Source organism: Anas platyrhynchos, chromosome 2 (assembly GCF_047663525.1).
Source record: "Anas platyrhynchos isolate ZD024472 breed Pekin duck chromosome 2, IASCAAS_PekinDuck_T2T, whole genome shotgun sequence".
Lineage (NCBI taxonomy): Eukaryota > Metazoa > Chordata > Aves > Anseriformes > Anatidae > Anas > Anas platyrhynchos.
This window is the reverse complement of record NC_092588.1, coordinates 124,199,070-124,220,179: the sequence shown is the minus strand read 5'-3', so window position 1 is coordinate 124,220,179 and position 21,110 is coordinate 124,199,070. Positions and strand designations below refer to the sequence as shown.

The 21,110-nt window shown below is 36.3% G+C and overlaps 1 protein-coding gene and 1 long non-coding RNA gene across 2 annotated transcripts in view; both read right to left on the bottom strand.

Annotated features, from left to right (window-relative positions):
• Positions 1–21,110, bottom strand: part of HIBADH (3-hydroxyisobutyrate dehydrogenase) — an 84,022-nt gene that overhangs the window by 44,126 nt on the left and 18,786 nt on the right. The window lies entirely within an intron of this gene.
• Positions 1,977–11,109, bottom strand: LOC140001752 (uncharacterized). The gene is made up of 3 exons (XR_011807277.1): positions 10,619–11,109; positions 3,536–3,732; positions 1,977–2,756 (listed from the first exon to the last, which is right to left on the bottom strand). It is a non-coding gene; the product is annotated as an uncharacterized lncRNA (long non-coding RNA).

Genomic DNA, 21,110 nt, shown 5'->3' with positions numbered 1-21,110 from the left:
CATACCCTAACTACCTTCCATTCCTGCATGCCACTACCTTAGATCCTCACTGAACTGAGCTGATTTCACAATCATTACAATTTTTTCTAAGAGGTATTCCTACGTGTGGATTTAGCTATCCATGAGACATTCCCTCCAATTGGTAAATACAGTTCCCAACCAATACCATCCACTGCGTACATCTACCAACACTACATGCATAACTACAAGTATCGAAAATGTATGGTAGTTACTCCAAGATTATGGATTTCAATCCTCTGAAAATTGAAAAAATAGAATAGAATAGAATAGAATAGAATAGAATAGAATAGAATAGAATAGAATAGAATAGAATAGAATAGAATAGAATAGAATAGAATAGAATAGGAGGTGATCCACTATTTACAATGCATTCTGAGCTAAAAGAGATTATGTGCTCTTCCCTACATATAAATAAAAATAAACCCTTATAAACTAAGCAAGCTTCAAATACAGACAGTTATCGTATTTTCTACTTTAAAAAGAACTAGAAGCAGCTCAGTTATTATGGCCATGGACAGAGGAGGAATGTCTGTAATACTGACATATAGGAGTAATTACAGGTCACGTATTGTTTAAAGTCAGAAAAAGGCTTGATTATTTGACCTGTAGCAAAATACATCGGTACTGCTGGTAAAACTGGTAATGCATACATATTTACTTTAGGCAGTGTCTCTGCTGAAAAATTATGCCAGACATTTTCCAGAATCAGTTCTCACCATCTTTTACCTCTAGGTCATTCAGAAATTATCAGTTTTCCATTTCTGGGACAGTAATAAAAGTGCTCCAGGTAGCTTTTTTTTTATTCTTTCCCCTCTCCCCACAATATTACTTTTATCTATGTTGCATCTATTACTCATGTGTCAGTTCATGACAAAAAGTAATTCCTTTGTTCATCCATTCCTAAATACCATAAAGTCAAAGATGCGATATCGATAGCTTGCATTCTGTAGGGCCTCCGGGACACTGTTTTTTCTTTATCTGGCCACTTAATATCTTCTAACAGTCAAAAAGGTCTTCAGCAAAAGTTATTTAGTATTTCCACATTACACTGGTAGCATGGCAAGACCCTTTATTTTAAATATCATGTATAATTAGGTGGAAAGCATTACAAAATAATACAATCTGATCTCATTACACTTGCTACCAGACAGCAAAAAAACAAAAATGTACCAAACTAAATTTCTGGGGAGAGATAATATAGCATTTCTTAATATCATTGTGTTAAGAGGGTTACTGAAGTATCCCCTCAACATATGTAAAAATGTGGTCACTGTGCCATAAATTCAGTATGTGGGAAGTGTTGGTACTAATTACTGGTATAGAACCTTGACATTAGACATTGCAAAAACCAAGCATCAAGTAGACCAGCTCTCTGACAGCAAAGAGATAATTATTAGGCTTCTACTCTTATGGAATTCCCAGGACTTATTAATGCTAGTGCACACACACACACAACTCATCAAAGAAGAACAGAAGCTTTTCTCATTGTGATTAGATGACTCACATCTAAAAGAAGAAAAAAAAAAAAAGAAGAAAAAAAACATTACATGTGATCAGACACTAAAAGACTCACTTAACAATTGATTTGTTACGGGTTTGTTAAAGATGTCCTAGTCATATAGTCTTTTTTAATTTTCACAGGAGCATCCAAGGAGGTAATTGACTAAGTATGTCAACAGTTTCTTGCAAGCTGCAGACTTTGAAAAAGAGCTATGCATTGCCTATTTACTTTCCTTTAGCAGTTGTCACTATCCAGACAAAAACAAGCCTTATTGCTCTCTACAACTACATGAAAGGAAGATGTGGAGAGCTGGGGGTTGGCCCCTTCTTACAGGTAACCAGTGATAAGACTAGAAGGAATGGCCTCAACTTGCGCCAGGAGAGGTTTTGGATAGAAATGAGGAGACATTTCTGCTCAGAAAGAGCAGTCAGGCACTGGGATGTGTTGCCTAGGGAGGTGGTGGAGTCACCATCCCTGGGGGTGTTCAAGGAAAGGCTGGACGTGGTGCTTAGGTACATGGTTTCATGGGTGAAATTGGTGGTAGGGTGATGGTTGAACCAGATGAACTTGAAGGTCTTTTCCAACCTTAATGATTCTATGATTCTAAGCCACCAAATTTGTGACTGAATTAATTCTGCAAAAAACATATGCTCAAGGAAAATGTGGATTCGTGCATCAACTTTTCTTTATTCTGGATTCCAAATGCAGCTTGACATGAAAAACTTGGTTTCAAATCCAATTAAATACTGAGAAACTGAAGTTCAGCTACTTGTGTCTTTGGATCACTGGCACTGTTAAATACATTAAGAACAATTCTGACGCTCTCAGAACTATTAATTTTAAAATTCCAACAACACATCCAAGGCATAGTGTTCATCAGATAAGACACAAAAGTTTCAAATCTGCCACCACTCAAAAATATCAGAACTGACTAGAAAAGCATGCCTGGGAAGTGTTTTCATTATTCCATTCGTCTTTTCCCTATCATTTTGGGATCTGACTGGCATCTGTACCTGATCCCTGCATGCTGGCTACAATAGCTCTTGACTGAGAGGGGAGTGTGGCAGGGGACCTGGTTAACCAGACAGTGGTGATGGAATCTTCATCCTTGAAGGTTTTCAAGACTTGGCAGAAGAAAGCCACAGCCCACTTCATCCAATCTTGGCAACAGTCTTGCTTCAAATGGCAGTCTGGACTAAAAGACCTCCATAAGTCACGATAAATCAGGACTTCTCTGAAAATAAGACACCAGGACAGTACTTTGGTATTTCCTTCCCAGTGAGTGACAGAAAACGTCCCCCTTAAAGAAACCAGAACCCTGGCCTGCATGAAGCAGTCTGGGATTGTTGCTTTCCGGGATTGTTTGCCAATATTGCTTTCTAGGTTTTCCAGTCTTGCAATACTTTCTCATGTTGTCTGTGCCCATGACTAAGCTTTGGATCCTTGAGGAAATCTTATACTTCCTCCAATAGGTCTATAAATGAAGTCATATTATTGAAAGCAACCTAAACATTAATAAAGCTATTCCTTTATGGTACAATATACTCATTCAAACAAATCCCTCCCACAAAAGAAGACGTAAAATCTCCTCATTCTTGATTTAGAGAGGGACATAAACCCTTGGCACTTTGAGTTCATCAGTACAGAACTTTCCAGGCCAGCACCCATATGTGCACAGTCCTTTCTTTTTTCCTGTATGCTCCATACTGCTTCCAGTTAGTAATTCTAGAGCTGTTTGTGAATGGCACTTCAGCTTTTTCTTGGGCAGTCCACAGTCCAGCAGTGTCCTACTCTCCCGCCAGTACACATTACAGCATTTTCTAATTAAACTTTTCTGCAGAGTTCACCTGTCTAGGAGAGCTACATGCTTCAGAGACTACATAAAAGAAAACACAGGTGAAGTAAAGCGTCATCTCCAGCATGCTGCTCTCACATTTACATTATTTTTTTTCCCAAGAAAGCTCAAACAAATTTTGCTCCCCAGGAAATTTTATGAGAAAATTTTAGGCTAACCTAAGACTTCGAGGACAGTGAGGCTGATCTTATTTCTCTTCTCCTTGTGACTTTCTTTCTTTAAAGAATCTTGTTCCTTCATTATAGTTTCCAACATCTTGCTTGCCTGTTCATTTTTACCGGTAAGCACATAGTTTTCCATCCTCACTGTCTTTCATTAAGTGTTTTCATGCCCTCAGTCTTTCAAACTGGCCTGTCTGTAGAAGAAAACCACATTGTTTATAGCCATTCGGTATCTACAGCTCTCAAAGGCTATCTTCTAGCTGATTGGATAAAGTATTGATAACTTCTACATTGAAGACTATATTGGTCTTCAAAGGATACAGGTTATTTTCATAATACAGGACACAAAGTGTGTTAATCAAAAGGAAAATATGAGCGTTAACAAATGAATACAGATACATTCTACAATTAGGTCAATCAGCCTTAAAAAAACATAAGGAATATTCCTAAGTCTTAAATAATAAAATCTAATTCTCTATTATTGAGAAACTACAGTTTCCTCTAACAATTTGTATTATGCTGGTTAATTTTTTCTTTAAAACTATCACAATGATATCAAGTTTGCTACACTTTTGTGATATGGATAAAAATAGTTTTGATTTTTAATTTAAAATGAATTGATATTTAACTCAAATGTCATAAAAACTGACACTACTAAAGAAGGCAAAGCATTGATATTAGAGAACACAAACATCCCTCATTCAATGTACTCTGTGAAACAAGGAGTTCATTATAAAGCAATGTCAGTTTTGCATAAAATGATAACATTTTTTTTCCCCATGTCTAATCATATAATCTGCATTCCATATAATAAGCATATATACAAAAAAACCTACTTATATATAAATAATTACAAAGTCCTCTCAGTCTTGTGAGGCATTACAGTGTTGTAACTTTTAACCATCAAAAGACTTTACACAGACAAAACATTTGAGATCACAACACAATTAAGTTACTGACAAACTGAAAATCTACCAGTTCTCCTTTCTGTAAAAGGTTTATAGTTGCAACAAAAATTAATTCACTGGATAATCATTAATGTAACAGAAATAATTCAGCAAGAAGGTAAGGTGTACACTTCTACAATTACTGTCATTTTATGGCTTTGATACATATTTGTGTGGAAGGCTGAATGCAGTAAACACATCAGAGAATATCTTATTACCCAATAATGCACACAGTCAACTACCTCATTGGCATTATAAAATGGTTATTTTAGGTTCTTGTTGTTGTAAGGAAATTTTACACTTTTTGTTGTTCATTTTATTGGGTCATTTCTGATAATGTAAGGTAGGGCACTAAAAGATAAGAGAAGAGAACACGGATATAAATGTACACATGCATACCATTTAACGTGTCCTATCTATTGAACACCTAAAAAAAAAATATGGTTCATAGGTGAGAACTTTAAACAGTTTATGTGCACTACTACTTGTTTTAAATGTTATTCCCAAAGTCATTAAAGAGTCAAATATGAACATGCAATGATGTACTTAGAATAAAAGTTCAAGACTTTTTTTTCAGCTAACTGTTTGTCACCCTAATTGTGTTTTATTTTAAAGAAAACAAAGAAGCCCAAAAGTGCTTATATCACCTATATCATTTACAAACCCGTAAAAGAAATGCCTGCTATTCCAGAATGCATATTACTCCTCCAGAGAGGAAACCCCTTGCCTGTTGCTCTAGTGAACAATTTTCTTTTTGGTCTTTCAGTAGAGTACTACTCTGATATACCACCAAATGAGTAACACACATAAAATGTTCTCCAACACATTCTCTTGTCAAATGATGTAAGTCACAAGAAGACTAGAAAAGAATTAGGATTTTATATTCAAGTTGCTCTTGAATTCTTCTTTACTCCGACAGCCGTATTTCTTTCTCTCACCATTCAACAGTCCAATCCACTCGTTTCATAGACCCTCCAGCCTACATCCCATTTCCTCAAAGAGCATTTTTCTTCCATTTCTTTGTTCTCTCACTTCTTGCCCAGGGAATATTACTGCTTTTGCACTGTAAAATGAAATTAGTACCTGGATGCCAATGTCCCATTCTGTGACACAACCCATCTGTGAAGACCTATTTTCTGTGATAGTACTCGTTTAACCATTTGCAGTAGGCAAAGAAACACAGTAAATTTCCCAGAACCACAGAGCTGCGAAGAGAGATTTACTTTTTATAGTTACTCAGTGTCCTGGGAGGAAGATGATCTGCAATTTTATCACCCTGTGTCCAGTCAGGTACAGCCCTGAGCAAAGGTGCAGGAAACTACAAATACAGAAGAAACTCTTTTGAGATGAGTAACAGGACTGACCTTTGAAAAGTTGCTACACTTCTTTAAGATATGGCTTGTAACTATTCGCAGTCATACTCCATTATCCAGCAGATGCCAGCCGTGAATCCTGCTTCGAAAGCAGGTTCTGCTGATCTCATTCCTGAAACTAGTCAGGGCTTCCACGGTTTTAATTTATAAACTCTTTACTTACCTATTTTACACCTAGCTTGCAAAATGATTATTCTCTAATCCCAGAAAAGGATGAAGCCAATGCTCTTGGGCATCTACTTCAAAAGCTCAAGGGTGTTTTCTACACAAGCAGCTTTAATTTCTTCCTCTACATTTATTTCCAAGCATGTATCAGATGGAGTTTTAACTATAGGTCAAAAGTGTCATATGTTACCATTACTGCAGTATCTTACGTTGCCACTAACTAGCTTTGGGCTAAAAAGAAATAACTGGATTTTTAACTGGATTTTGTTTTATTTTAGTAGTGGGATCCCAGTGCATCTGCTATGAATCTAAGAGTCCTTGGCAGTGTGCAGGAACTTTTTTATTCCCTTAGGAAAAGCCCGTTCTGTACTTTTTGAAATTTCATGGAGGGTTAGAAAAAATATTACTAGAAACATCAACTACAAAAGATCATATGCATAGCCACATCCTTTATCTTAAAAAAAAACAAAACAAAACAAAACAAAAAACACTTTTGACAATAAAGTAGCCAAACACTTTTCAAATTTTCTAAGTACCACATGCTGTGTACTTAAGCATTTCCATTTTTACTGACCGAAGCCAAAAACATTTACAAACAGAAAGAAGAAAAAAAATCACAAGTGTCTATGTAGGAAATAATTCTTGTAAAGTTTAAAGCAGTAAGTATACAAATACTATAAAAGCCAGCCACTCTAAAATGACTGTAGCTGTAACTGATTATAGTAATTAAACATTCCCATTATACACTTTTATTGAATTTTCTATTTAAAAAAAATCCGTTTCTCAAAGTGCTTTAAAAATGTGCAAAGCAATACGCAACATTACCATGGTTTTGACACAGTATTTATACACACATAGTACTTAAGTCAAATGAAAAGTCAAAGAAAATTCTCTTTTCTAAAGACATCAAAAAGCATGTTGTTTCTTCTTCTCCCTTTCTCATCCAATCCCCAATTTTTACCTAGCTAGCTGAACCAGTGCATCGGATGTTAAATGGATGCTCTTATTTTATTTTTCCTTTAACTCAGAGATTCTCTATTTTCACCTCTGTGCTGTGACTCCCATCCCAGCTCTCAGTATCAGTGCTGTCACGCTGGCCTGAACTGGCAGACGCAGAATCAAAACTGTGTTATGATTAAACAGGTCTATAAGAAAAACACTCCAAGTTGCAGAGATTCTTTTCTCAGCAACCATTATTTTTAATGAGGCCAGTTTACTTTTGGAATCTTGGCAAAAAACAGTCATTTACTCTAGTCCTAGAGCAATGGCTGCAAACTGGGCAAATATAAAGATTACATGCGATGTAAAATCTGCATGTGCATATCATTACACAAGAAAAGCATGATGTGCTGGGAAAGAGGCCTGTCAAACCATCGTGTTTGCTAATGAAAAGAACAGTTTTATTCCAGTCTACTGTATCAGATTTGATAGAGCAAGTGTTAACTAAACGTCGTGCTTAAAAGCTTTGATGAGAAAATCTAACACGTTAAACCAAGAAACAGTTCAAGGACAGCAGGAGGCAATTCCAGAACACAGGCGCAATCTATAAAGGCAAACTACCACAGCTTTTTGATGTTAAGTAAGTAGCAATATCAGTATACAACAAAGCTTAGAGGCAGACTGTTGTATCAAGTTTAAAAGTCTAATATCCAGGGTCAAAAGCCTCAATTACCTATTCTACTACTACTCCTCTTAGTGAAGAGATCAATACTAGCTTTAAATTATGATTTGCTTAAAACATTACCTAAATTATCACATTTTTGTCTTCTTCCATTATTATCTGGATTTTTATTATTTTTATTACGCTGCATCTCAGATACTCAGACTAGGGCAAAACCCGTATGTTTGGACTTCAGCAAGGTGGGAGGTCAGAGACACACTTACTTTGAAAACATATACATTTCTAAAAATGGGCTCTGCCCATTAAATGCACCAAGAAAAAGGGCAATGACATAAGACGAGTGGCACTTAGTAAAACTGCAGAGAAATGATTGCAGTAGCATTTTAAAGTCATCCATTTAGAGTGAAAGCATGAAAGTACACATTCAAGAAATACAAAACTGGGAAAAAATCCACTTTTACTCAAACTAGGGATTTATTATATTTTTGACAAATTTAATACAGTAACAGGCCACATGACACGTTATTAGCTACCTGATAATTTAGTTACGTGGTGAAAGATGATTTTCTAGTTATTTTTATTGGGTATGTGATTTCTTTTGTCCCTTTACAAAACAGTATGGACGGTATGATTAAATGGTAATTGGAAAAGGAGAAAACATTCTTAATGCAAAAGAGGATTAAAAAACAACTTCATAATAGTCCTTTTTTCTTCAATATAGCAAGATATCTTCACACTTGATTCAGGAAACCTCAGATTCCTCTACATATTCTTCTGTGCCTCTGCACTCCTCAGCTTTTATAAAATTACTGTGACCTTCTCAGTGGATGAATCTAAGCTGATTCATTAATTAAACAGGAACATAATTCTGTTGTTACTACATTACCAAAGGAGAAAAACAAAAACAAACCGCGACATTTTGCAAATACCCTGGTGAGGCAATTTTACCACTTTTTAAACTTTTGTAAACAACATGTATGACTTAAGTCACTCTGATTATTTGTTTTAATGGAATATTAATTATCATTATCAGATACTACAAATTAAGCTGTGAAAGCTAGAGAAAATAAATGGGGTGGAGGGGAGAAATGTCTTCTGTACAAATTTTTATAAATTATCAAGTGTCTGTTTTGAGCAGGCTAGGCTGCAATGCCACCTGGTGGTTTAGAAAAAATAACAGGTTTCTGTCTGAACAGTGCTTAATGGCTTGGAAAATATGCAATATTCTATAAAATATCAAACATGGCAACAACGTTTAAGTTAATCATTTTAATTTCTTTACATTTTTTATTCTGTTGCTTTCAGTGTGCAGTGCTTTAGTTAAGTTTTAAAGTTCACATGTCCAAATCTAACTTCAGCAAGAACTTTACAAATGTCTTAAACTGTGAGTTGAACTTGCCAGTGAGTGCATTATACTGTATACAGTTGTACCCACACACAGTCTAGTTCACACAACTAACCCCTAAAATTGAATTCTTCCCCATTTGAGGAAAAATCAAATGCAGCAGAAGTCTAAAAGGAGGGTTACTGAAATGCTTTGTAAAATTACACTGTATAATTAATTCCATAGTAAGAACGTTTTTATGGTGTGTGTTGGTGACCTTTTATTACCATCAAGTTCACAATGCTGGTGGGCTGCCTTTTAATCCCTCCGCAGACAAAGGCCCTAAATAAACACAGATCCCTTCCTGGGAAAAAGTCCTCTCTGGTTAAATGGTAAGGAAATGAGTAAATCATTAGTAATCTTTAAAGCCAAAGCTATAAACTCAAGTTACCTTAAGTTAAAATGAAAGTGTCCTGCAAGAGTTTCAAAGTTCTGTCACAGATAGAAATCTCCAGCTCTTGACTCCAGACTAGGCGCCAGCTGATAAACAAACAATTTAAGTCAAGAGCTGGAGAATTCCCAGCTTTTTCATTTAATGGCTTTGGCCAAGAGTATTTATTGCCTCCAGTTTTATTCTCACTTAGCTCTAAGAGGAAATTTAAACTCATCATTATCTTAAAGCCCCATATGGGCCACAGTCAGCTCACCTGATAGAGCTCCTTTTACTCTGCATAAGTTCTACTCCCCACTACAAGTGATGTAATAGTGTAAACTAATTAAATGTAGTTTTAGGCTGACTTTTTAATAGGCTAAATAAATTTTGTTCAATATGGTTTATATTCCCACTTGGGGCAGTAACGATTCCAAGAAGTTTAACTTTACAGTTTCCAGTCTAAACTACTTGTAGTTTACTCCACAAAGGACAATTGAAACAAACAAACAAATAAACAGTCTTTGGAACAAGAGCATCCACCCAAGTACTTTGGAAATTCTTTGCCGTAAATTCATTCAAAAAGGCACCAGAAGATACACTGAATCATGAAAAAGCAGACTGCACAACAATTCTGATACTTCTAGCAAAGCATTTCAGGAATGCAAGGACACACGTGCAATTACAACTCTGCATTTAGCACTTGTTCTGGTTTTAGAATGAAAGTAAGCAAAGCGATGGAGGTGGAAATCAAATATTAACCAGGCATTAGTGGTTAAGCCACGGTGCTAAATGCAGTGAGCAAGTCCAACATGAAAATACTTTATCGTAACTGAACAGAAAGATAGCATCATCCCGTGTCTCAGACGACACCTTCCTTCGTCTGTTCTAAAACTGTACACCCTGGAGGAGGTTGGAGTTCTTTAATATAGATTCTAATGCTTACTTCACTTCAGAGATTTTTAAACCTATCATGAGTTAAATTCAGCCCTTGCTACCTCATCCCAGGGATCTCTCCCTAATAAAATTTTTGTCCTATATATTAATAGCTTGGAATCTTCTTACTTTAGAAATCAATTTCACAAATGTGAGAGACAGAGAACTGCACTTATTAGAAAGTCTGACTACCATTCCTAAAGGGTTAATAGAAGTCAAACTTGAAGCCAGGAGGTTGTATTCCCCTCCCACCCAGCCCCCTCCCCACAAAATACTTTCCTAACCTGACTTGGCTGAAAAAGCCAATTAATTGTTCCAGTGTCTGCCAAGACTTCTTATTCCTTTAAAAATGCGGATAGTGTTTGAGACAGCTGGCTATTCCAAACCCAGGTAACACCCCTAAATGTGGAAAGAATGAGGGAACATGAATTATGATTAGTATTTTAAATGGATTTGTAATGATACAGACAGACAGATATCTTAAAGCTACTATAGTTCCAGCATCTACTATTTAAAAAGAAAAAGATGGGATCTAGATGTGTCTGCTGCTTGGAAGCAGTTTAACGTAAATTGTATTAAAATATGTGGAGTTAGTTTTTCCATCTTTGTTAGATACTAACAGTACAGACAATTTGAAACATACACACATACACAAAGCAACCACCAAGTGACAGACAAGAACCCTTCCGAACCTGAGCCACTGCAATCCCTACAGAAAGTAGTGATTTTGGGTCAAGTTAAGGTCATTGCAAGGCAGAGAAGAGAAACCCTTATGACAGTTGTCTGCCAAGTATTTGGCTTAGCACTGAGCAGAGAGCTGCAATTAAACCCTTATTTACTTTTCTACAAGAATGAGAGGTCTAAAAGATACTACAGAACAAGGGCAAATAAGGAAAAAGTCCATAAAACTCATTTTGCAACATTTCTGCTCACGAAGAAGCTCATAATAAGAAATTGCTGGCTGACTATATGGAGTCAATGTGAAAAGGAACATTCGTCACTTGCAGGAGAGACATCCAAATATTATTAAATAACTAAAACATTGTAATTTATATAAATTTATGATTATGTTGTATTATTGTAATAACATAAACTACTTTTATAATCTCTTCTATTTTAGAAGGGACATCACTTATTTATATCTTATGATAGCACTTCCATTATCACCAATCAAACACACCAAATTTATTTTATGTCTTTCCTGTAACCTCAGTTTAAACCCGCAGGTTGTACTTTGGGTTAAAAAAAAACCCTGTTTACTTAAACAGGAACACCTGCCTGTTACATGTTTTGTGCACTTTTGATAGTCATTCTTTAATGAACGTGTATACTAATAAACAGGAAAGTGTGAGCCAATACAGACAATTTCTAAATCCTGGAAAAAAAAAATTCAGAAGGTTCCACTAATATATGAAAGCTAGCACAAGAAAATAAAATCAGAGACATCTTTCTGTCCATTTTTAATTTGCTTGCTTCTATTTGTTTTTTAAGAAAAGCATTATGTATGTGCAACACTTGCATACATTGCATTTACATCTGACCTGTGACTTCTCCAACTTAAATTTCTCTCTTGCTACTCTTGATTTCTATGCAGTTTATTTCAGTACATAAAAGGTACAGAGTTTTATCTCATCATATTGAGTACTTCTACATGTTGATAATTAAATTGGTTGGTTTTCACAGTAACTATAAGATGCCAAGTAAACAAGGGCTGCACAGGTCATGCTGAGTTCTAAGGCATGCAAGTTATATGGCCATCAGAAAGCACGTTCTAAGCTTAGGAAGGTCAAAAAAAAAAAAAAAGCATACACCATTCACTTAAGCAATACATGCAAGCGACCATGAGCAGGTAGGTACCTTCCTAGTGAGAGCTGTCAGAAGAGTTATGAATTTTAATAACACTTGACAAAATTGCAGGCAAAGTCCCATGGTTTCAGCAACTTACATGAGCATTAGGAACACCTGAAACTCCACACTAAAGCCACACACCTATAAAAGCAACAGTCCTGGTTGCTTTGTTTGCAACTGTGGTCTATGCCAGGTACTTACAGACATGTACCTTTCAGCTAGTAAACCTTCTGCAGTTCTCTTTCTCCCAAAAAGCCCTGTATGCTTTGTCATTGGAAATCCAGGGCAACAATTGGAATTCAGAAAATGTGTTTTATTTCATGAGCCAGTGTGGAAGACACTCAAGTTGTTATAGAATCAAGTAACAGAGATTCAAGAATGCTCATTCCCAGCTGCAACCTCATTAAAAACAGCAGTATACATACCACAGTGGATGAAGGGTGGGGGGAAAATGGACATTATTTCTGCTTCAGTTACAAAACTGGGAGGTAAGAGGCAGTATTTAAAGTGAGCCAAATATTGTTGTGCTGAAGAGACGTAAATACAGTAGTAATGAAACATAACAACTTGTAAAGCCTAAATACAGAATTCTGCTTCAAGATCATGTTTGCAGGAGACATTGCTTTGAAAATAACCATAAAATACTCTAACCCTATACTATCGCATTTCTAAGAAAGGCAGAAAGGAATAGAATTCACCGTGCTAAGCTATACTTCAACAAGGTTTAAATTATATATCAACAAGACTAAATATAGAAAATAAAAAATGTGAAACCCTTGAACATTGGTGACATTAAATAAAAAATGCTCTATATTTAGATCAGGATGAAGGATATTTCCAAATAACTAAATCAATTAGATGTACATTGTCCCTCGCACTACTTAAAAGAAACACAGGTCCATTAAAGAGCAGTGTCTAATTATGTTTGTGTAGCTTTTGCCAAAAAAAAACGTTGCCTGAAATGTCTGGCCAAATCATGTGTAGAATATCAGTCCACATAGTGCTTTGAAACCCCTAAGTTTCACAGATAGTAACTTAGTAGTGTAAGAGACACACAGATTGCCACAGACACTTAACATCCACTGTGGATGCTACCTCTCCAACCACTAATTAATTCCCATTGAAAGAGATGGGCTTAGGTAGGTGCTTAAGAGTTTTATGCTGAATTGGAGCTTTACAGATGTTCTCTGCTATGGGCTACCATATAGCTACTTCTAATGATTTTGTCCCATGACTGCTCGTAGTTTGAATTTCTTGATTCTTAGCAGTAAAGGAATACCAGTAATGATGTTATTGAAGTCAAAGTTTCAATAGTATTTTCAATCATGTATTTTGTGACACTTGCATTTTTTGGAAGCTTCTGTTTGCAGAATCCAAAATGTAATATAGTGGGGTTTAATATATACTACAGTTTTAGCCTTCAGTGCTTTTAAACATTAAAGCCAACAAGCTAAAAATAAACTAATAAAATTTAAAATGAATTGTCTCTGAAACATTCAAAATTTGGAACACTTAACCTATGAATTTGTTAACATCTGGAGTTAGGGAAAAAAAAAAAAAAAAAGATGTAGAAGACTTTCAAATGCTTCAGTGGGATCCAGTGCCCCATGGTTCAGTAAGCTGTTGCTATCTGCCTCCATAGTTAATTTTACTTCTGCTTCCCTTTTCCTTCTTGTCAAGAAGAGAGAATATAAAATAGAGCAAGGCAGTTTTATTATGCTTGTCCAATCAGTAAGAATTACTCTACAAACCTGCATGAATACCTGAAAATAGAAGACGCCAAAGGATGAGTACCCAAGAAGTTGCCAAACCATGTAAGTAAGCCCTCCCCACTTTGCTTTCCACCAATTCTTTTTTCTTCTGAGTAATTCAATAACAAAGGGAAAAAAAAGCTATTGTACTTTACTGCTTCTTGCATAACGTGATGAAAGAACTGAGAAAGAAACTTGTTTTCCATTTTCAACTGTATTATTTGGTCTAATAAAAGCTTCTGCCTCTCTGCACACAATTCCCCTTCTTTGTATTCTTAAACCACCATGTAAAAGAACACTGGTGCTGCGTTACTATGATTAGTACTGAAACGTTATAGATATGTGTTATTTGTGTGGCAAGAATTTAATTAGCATAATAATACACTACTATGGTAAGAATTTATGACTAGAAGGAGCTGAAATTCCTCTGTGGTTCAGCGTTCAGGGCCATGTGAAAACAGCAACGCACACCACTTTTAGACTCAGAGGATTACTGCACCCAAGTAGTAATTCACCCGCATCCCACAAGGAATGGCAGAGCCCTAGCAAATGCCTCTCGTAGCCACATAGGGTTACATTTGACTGACAACTGCATTTGGCCTCTCTTTTTCCAATTAAGCTCCATCTGTTTGCTCTGCTGAACCGGCTGGCTTTCGGCCCCTTAACAGAACATCCACTGTATGCTATTGCATCCACTTCCCCAAAACTGTTCAACGCCAGAAGCCTGGAGATGCTTCCTCAAAGCGTGTCATTGGGAAGGGGCAGACAAGATGAGTGGTGGGGTGGGAGAGGACGTTTGGCCTGTGAGTAATGGGAGCAACTTGAAAAAGCACGGTTTTAATACCTTTGGCACATCCAAGGAAGGGTTAAGTGCCTACATTAAAAAAAAAAAAAAAAAAAAAAAAGCAGCACCATTTTTCTTTCATTATATAGTCTGACCAAAAAGCCTCTGAAACCAAAATTAAATATTATGTTCCCCTCCACTCCCCAACGTACACACTCTAAAATAAATAATGGCCAAACTGATTTAAATGAAATTCTGTAGAAGAATTTGTGCTTGGATGAAAATGGCACATTTGAGCCTGAAGCAAAAAGTAAAACCGCCAAGTTATAAACCTCTCAAAAGGAAGGTTTATAATGGAAATGCCAACAGACCCTTAACTATAGTGGAGCTGTTAGGTGCCAACGTATAAATAATTTTAGCTTTTGTGGTCAACTTACGATAAATTAGATACAGTGCAAGTGGAAACAGTAGGGTTCTGATTCAGTAAACAGTAACGGCCAAGAGTGCATGTTTGGATTTTTAGACAAGTATAGCATAGATTTGATGCTGGCTCTGAAATGGAGTCTATAAGGGACGTTTGGACTTTTTTAAGTAGTAAGCAAGCCATATTCTGAATTCTTGAGGGCTTGTAAAATAAAAACTCCTTAACAAGCTTTGCTGCCTACTGTTTCAATCTTCTTAGAGTCCTTTAACCCTGTTACCAAAAATGCTCTGTTTAAGTTTGGTATAATTGTCTGCTAAGGAAAACAACACACTAAGTAAATGCACATAACCACATTTAGCAGTGAGAATTGCTAAACATACTAGTACAGTCCAAAAAAAGTGCCAATAACTGAACAGTAACAGATTATTCACCTTCTTCTTTATTAGGTGTGTCAGTTGCTCCAGTGCTAATAGAAATGTCTTCCTACAGTCCAGTTCGGTTTAGCACAGGGATGTTTGGGTGATCAGGTATGTTCCTCTTGGCCCTGGGAGGCAGTTATTGCATTGTTTCACAGCAGTCAAACCCCATGCCTTAGCGTGACATGTTGAGGCAGTGAGTGATGCTATTAGCCTTCTCTGTGGGAACTTCCATCTTGGAGAGGGTGGGAGCCCTCGGAGGCAGCCAGGATTCAGGCTGAGGCTGCTAAGAGGATGCTCCAAGTCAGGAAGTTGTCCTGCTTGCCAAACCCACATCAGCTTCTCATTTGGTACTTCCGCTGCAACAGCTTCCCACTGCCCCAGCATCACCCCAAGCTCCCCACTAAAGTAAAGTCTAGGATGAATATCTCCAGAGAGAGGAAAGCTGTAATACACACTCTTGGTTTGCTCTAAACCAGAGCTATACTACAGTGCCTCATATACTGATAATGCTAGTGAAAACTGCTTTTTCTATCTGTCTTCTAGCTTCTAAAAAAGAAAAATGTCTACTCTTCCAGCATACTCAATGTGACTTTATTCAGGGGAAAAAAGCATTTAGCTGATCCCAGATACTGCTTTTGGACTACTGGCAATTGCAACAACTTTGGGAAAATGTTTTGTGTCAGACAAATGTGGAACATTAGAAATCAACTAAGTTCAAAGACCTAACTATTTATAGTTATATACCTGTATGGATTATCTATAGTTACATTTACACTGGTTGCTGAAAAGTCATGATTGTAAGCAAAACCAAGAAATCTAATGTAAACAAAACACAAGAAGTACACTTCTCAGCCAGAATCTGTGAGCCAACATCAAAGTGACCTTCTCTGTACTCACAATGCAAATACACCAAGTGCCACAAGTCACGCATTCCCACCATGTGTTCTCAGAAAGCAGAGGAAATATACAGATTGATAACAAAATGACAGCAAAGATGTGTTGTTTCTGACTGTGTATGGTTAAACTATATAGTTGCTGACTAACTAAGAGCAAGAGCTTGCAGCAACGCATATAAAATAAAGTAAATTAATAATAATCATATCAGATTAGTATTATTGCCAATGACCTAAATTACACACTAAAAAGCCCCAGAGGTTTACAAAGAGTTAAACAAAATGGAGGGATACCATCAAATCATTACGTGATTTAAAATACATAAAGGATTTAATAAAGTGTTACACAGTGTTTCACACTTTCCCCCCATTTTACTGCAGACAAATTTAATATTCTTCCACAGTTGTTCTTCCAGCTAAATTAACTACAGGAATGAAAAGGATAACTAAGTTTTAAGGGTTAAAGTTGTAGGTCAAATACAGTGCAGTAAGTCATTTTGTTTTCACTTCAGGTTGTATGTTGTACTTGGCACGAACAGAGCTGTAGTTAAAAACTATATCTTTTCAGCTCAGGAACTGCCTGACTCTCATTTGTCCTTTGCATTTCAGTAGATTGAAGAAGTGAGCCAACAGGACTAAATACTGTTGGACAGACTGAAAGGTGAACATTTACATAGTTCATATGCTCACAAGCTGAATTCTGAGTGCATATGGACAATAAGAGGCTATATTGCTTCTCTTATGCTTTTATTTAATTATACAAATCATGGATTTTTAAGATGTGTTAGGAGCAGAAAGAATTAAGAAGCCTTGGTATTTCTATTTGTTCTCTGAGGATTAATCAAAAGTAGCTCTCCCACAGAAAAAAGCATAAGCTGCTGAATTGTCTCAAAGCTGGCAATACTAAAATACTTCTAAAATTCATTGTTTTCCAGGTGTTTGTTTAAATTGTGGTGGGAATACTTCTGTGAGAACAATTTTCCTCTTTTTTTATTGGCACAATTTAAGAAACTTGTCAAAACACGAAGATGCCCCCCACTATACGACAACTTTCTGCAACAAATCAGCATCTTAGAATGGCTCAGGATCTTCAGATGATTCCCACATAAATCCCAACCTTGTCCAACATGTCACCATGATTTCAAAAACAAAACAGAAGTCACTCATAATACTGGCATCCTCAGATGAAGGTCCACTGAATATCAACTTTCCTTCCCTTCTACTCGTCTTGGATTCAGCCATTTAGAGGATCAATGAACAACGTACTTTCAAAGGCCTGCCTCAAAGGTCTCTGCACTACAAAACAAAGAGCAGTTGTCCTTATCTGTAAAGTTTCTCCCATCTGTTTATTTTCTTTCCACTCCTTTAAAATAGTTTGTGTTTAATGTGCCTACAAAGAAGCAAAAGAGAGTAGTTTGCATGACGTGTCCCACGACATTGGTTCAGGTACTTAGGATGTTCTCATGTGTCTAGTGTAAGATCTGCCAATGTGTCTTGCTAAGTAAAACACAAATTAAAACCTGTAATTTAAGTCTTCAGCAGCCAAATCCACTTAACCAAGTCAGGTTTCTTTGGATTGGTGTGGTTTTTGTTTTTTTCCTTTTTGTTTGTTTAAACAACAAGAACGTGCATCTGCAGACTGAAAAAATCTGCTGAAGGCAGCACTGAATTGGTGCCAGTACATTGACTTTACATTAAGATTCAGAATAAGCTGCATTTTCTTCAGTGGCACCTCCAGTGCTTGCAGCTAGTTAGGGTTGTCCTCATGCTGATGGCTGTTGTGAAGTTCCAGTTTAGGTATCTTGCCCTTGTGTGCTTTGGTGCTGGGTTCAGTGTTGATGTGTGCCATCCACATTCAGCATTGTACAGAATGATTCGGGAGGAGTCAGGGCATTATTTAGGTCTGGTACTGATCATCCCCACCATCCCAAGCATGAGATTCATGCTAGGTTCTTTGACTAGATGAAAAATACTCTTTGAATAAAACAGCCTATTTAATAAGAAAGAAAAAGAAAAAAAGCAAAAGGAAAAAAAAATGAAAAAAAAAAAAACTTATGAACATTTAAAAACAAAACAAATCTTGTAGAAAGCTTCAAAGCTATCACTGCATTCCAGAAACATTTCCAAACAACACCTGCATCTCCTTAACTTTAAAAGGTCTCTAGAAGAAGCAATCAAAATTTTAAAAATGAAAATAATTAGTTTTTATTCCCTAGGATTTACGACTGGCTGAAATTTGAAGATCTCTCTTACTCTGTATATCTCAGAAAGCTCGATGGGATGAGCATTAAAGTAACCACAAGTAAATAGAACAGCTATTAGGAATTCAGTAACAGCTCACATGCAGCCATGGATATTAGAAACAGTTTTACTGAGAAAAGGAATGTTGGCCATAATTCCACAATTATCCCTTGCTCTTTTTCAAAGAGTGCCACAGGGATTTTCAACTTCCATCTGGACAGCTTTCCTTTAACTGTTTTTGAACACCATGTGTGAGAACACAACAGAATTGTAGACATTAGAGATGGAAAAGACCTATTAGATCATGTAGCCATCCTTCTGCCAGTTAAAGATTTTTCCCTACAGAATAGTTCCTAGCACTTTGCCCGGTACAGTTTAAAGCATGTCAAGATACTTGGCTTCAACCAGCCCTTTTGGAAAAATATTCCACAGTGTATGAAGAATGTTGTTAGGAAGTTTTTCCTGGTAGACACAGCATGCATTTTTCTTTCCTTAATAATTTCCAGCCTATTATTCCTGGTTATATCCCATTGGGCAAGCCTGAATAACTCATCTTTACACCTTTGAATAAATGGAGACAGATATGTTTCCCTACACATTGGTCACTAGTTGGCCAGACTACACACGGTTTTATAGCCAAGATATACACTACACTTCAATAAAATCACTCATTCCACCCTTTTAGTCATTGTAGGAATGATTGTCTCCACCCCAGTGAACATTTTCAGATGATACTCTCAACAAATCTGTTTGTTCTTGGTTAGCCGTGTACTATCTTTTGCATTCTCCATAAAAGTAAAATAAAAAGCGTAACAGACTCACAGAAGAAAAATACCCTCACAAAGTCAGCACAGCAGTAAATGTACTATCTCATCCTCCTGCAATGGCAGCTGCTGTGATTTCTCCCCAGTGTCATAATATGCAATTTGACAATGTGTATATTTTCAAGATCTCCGTTCTCTTCCATCTTCTCTCCAAGAAAACAGAGGCCTATTAAACAGGCTTTATTTTGACAAACGTAAGAATTGTTAAACAGTTTCAATTTTTTTTTAATTTATTAGGAATCAGAGGCTTTTAAAGCATCTCAGATTTCAAAGTATTTCTTCGTCCTCATTTCAGCCTCCTTAAATGACAGTACACCTGATCCTTCCCTTTGTTATCAGTTACTTCCTGTACTAGTTTCACCTCATTTAAGTTTCAGAATTACTCAATAACATTTTTCATACTACCTTAGTATTAAGGTTGCATGCAGAAAATTTTACTATTGTCCCTAAATCAAAAAGCTTTGTGATAAAGTAATGTTCTGTTGCATTTAGCTAAAATGTGAACAGAAGTCATAAGATTGCATTTCTCTATAAATGCACAAAGCAATGGAAACAAAGCAGATACAACCTAGGAAAGCCAAGAATAAGTAGCTCTATTGAGGTTCTCCAACAAATGAGAGGTCTATGAAACCAGCTTTGTTTAATATACAAACATGTTGATGATGATGATGCTTTATTAGATAAATAACATATATATTTGTTATTATATAAATAACATATAAAATATATACATATGATATATAACATACACTCTAAGAGCTGCAATGTGTGAACCACTCATTACTATTTTTCATTAGTCTTGTCTTAAAACATCTTTCAATTCATCTTTGAAAGCATTAGTGTGCATAGACATACTCCTAAGTCTTCTCTCCTCTACTTCGTTTGGAAAAGCATTAAACCTTCTGTGTCTGAGTAAGAGAAACATTCACCAGTTTTTCAAGTTGGTCTATTTAATTTCTTCCATCAGTCCAGTCATGCAATTGAATACATTCATCCCTCAAGTTTGGAGATGTTCTCATTTACGGAGAGGAGAGGAGCCATGAAATACAGTGTTATTAGACTGAAAAATCAAAGAAAAAAATCTCCACAGCATTGCTAAATATTGTTTTTCTTTACTCCATATGAAGGACAGACTTGGCCACACAAGGATTAAGTCTGTAGTTCATGCTTCAAGGTCTCCATTACCAGAGAGCAGAAGTCTAATTTTGTAATTATTATTGGTAATATTCTTTCCACCACTTAATGGTTAACTGGAGCTTATGGAAGTACTACTGTAAGATGAAACAGTTTGAAATGACAGCTGGAATAGAAATTCCAACTTTTTCTAATCTACTCCAGCCCACAGTTGCTAAAAAAAAAATGTGTTGTTGTAGTGTTTATTACTGTTTTAGGATGACTGCAGCTCTCTCTGACAGCTATTAACAATTAGCAGGATGACTTATTGACTACTATCTCAGCTAAAGTAGACAGCGAGGAGAAAGACCTAGCTAAACTTCCTTATCAGATCCACAGAACTGTACCTAGAACAGAATTTAAAACTTTAGCTGTAACTCCAAAAACATAAAAGGTAATCAAGCTGGCACATCTTCTTG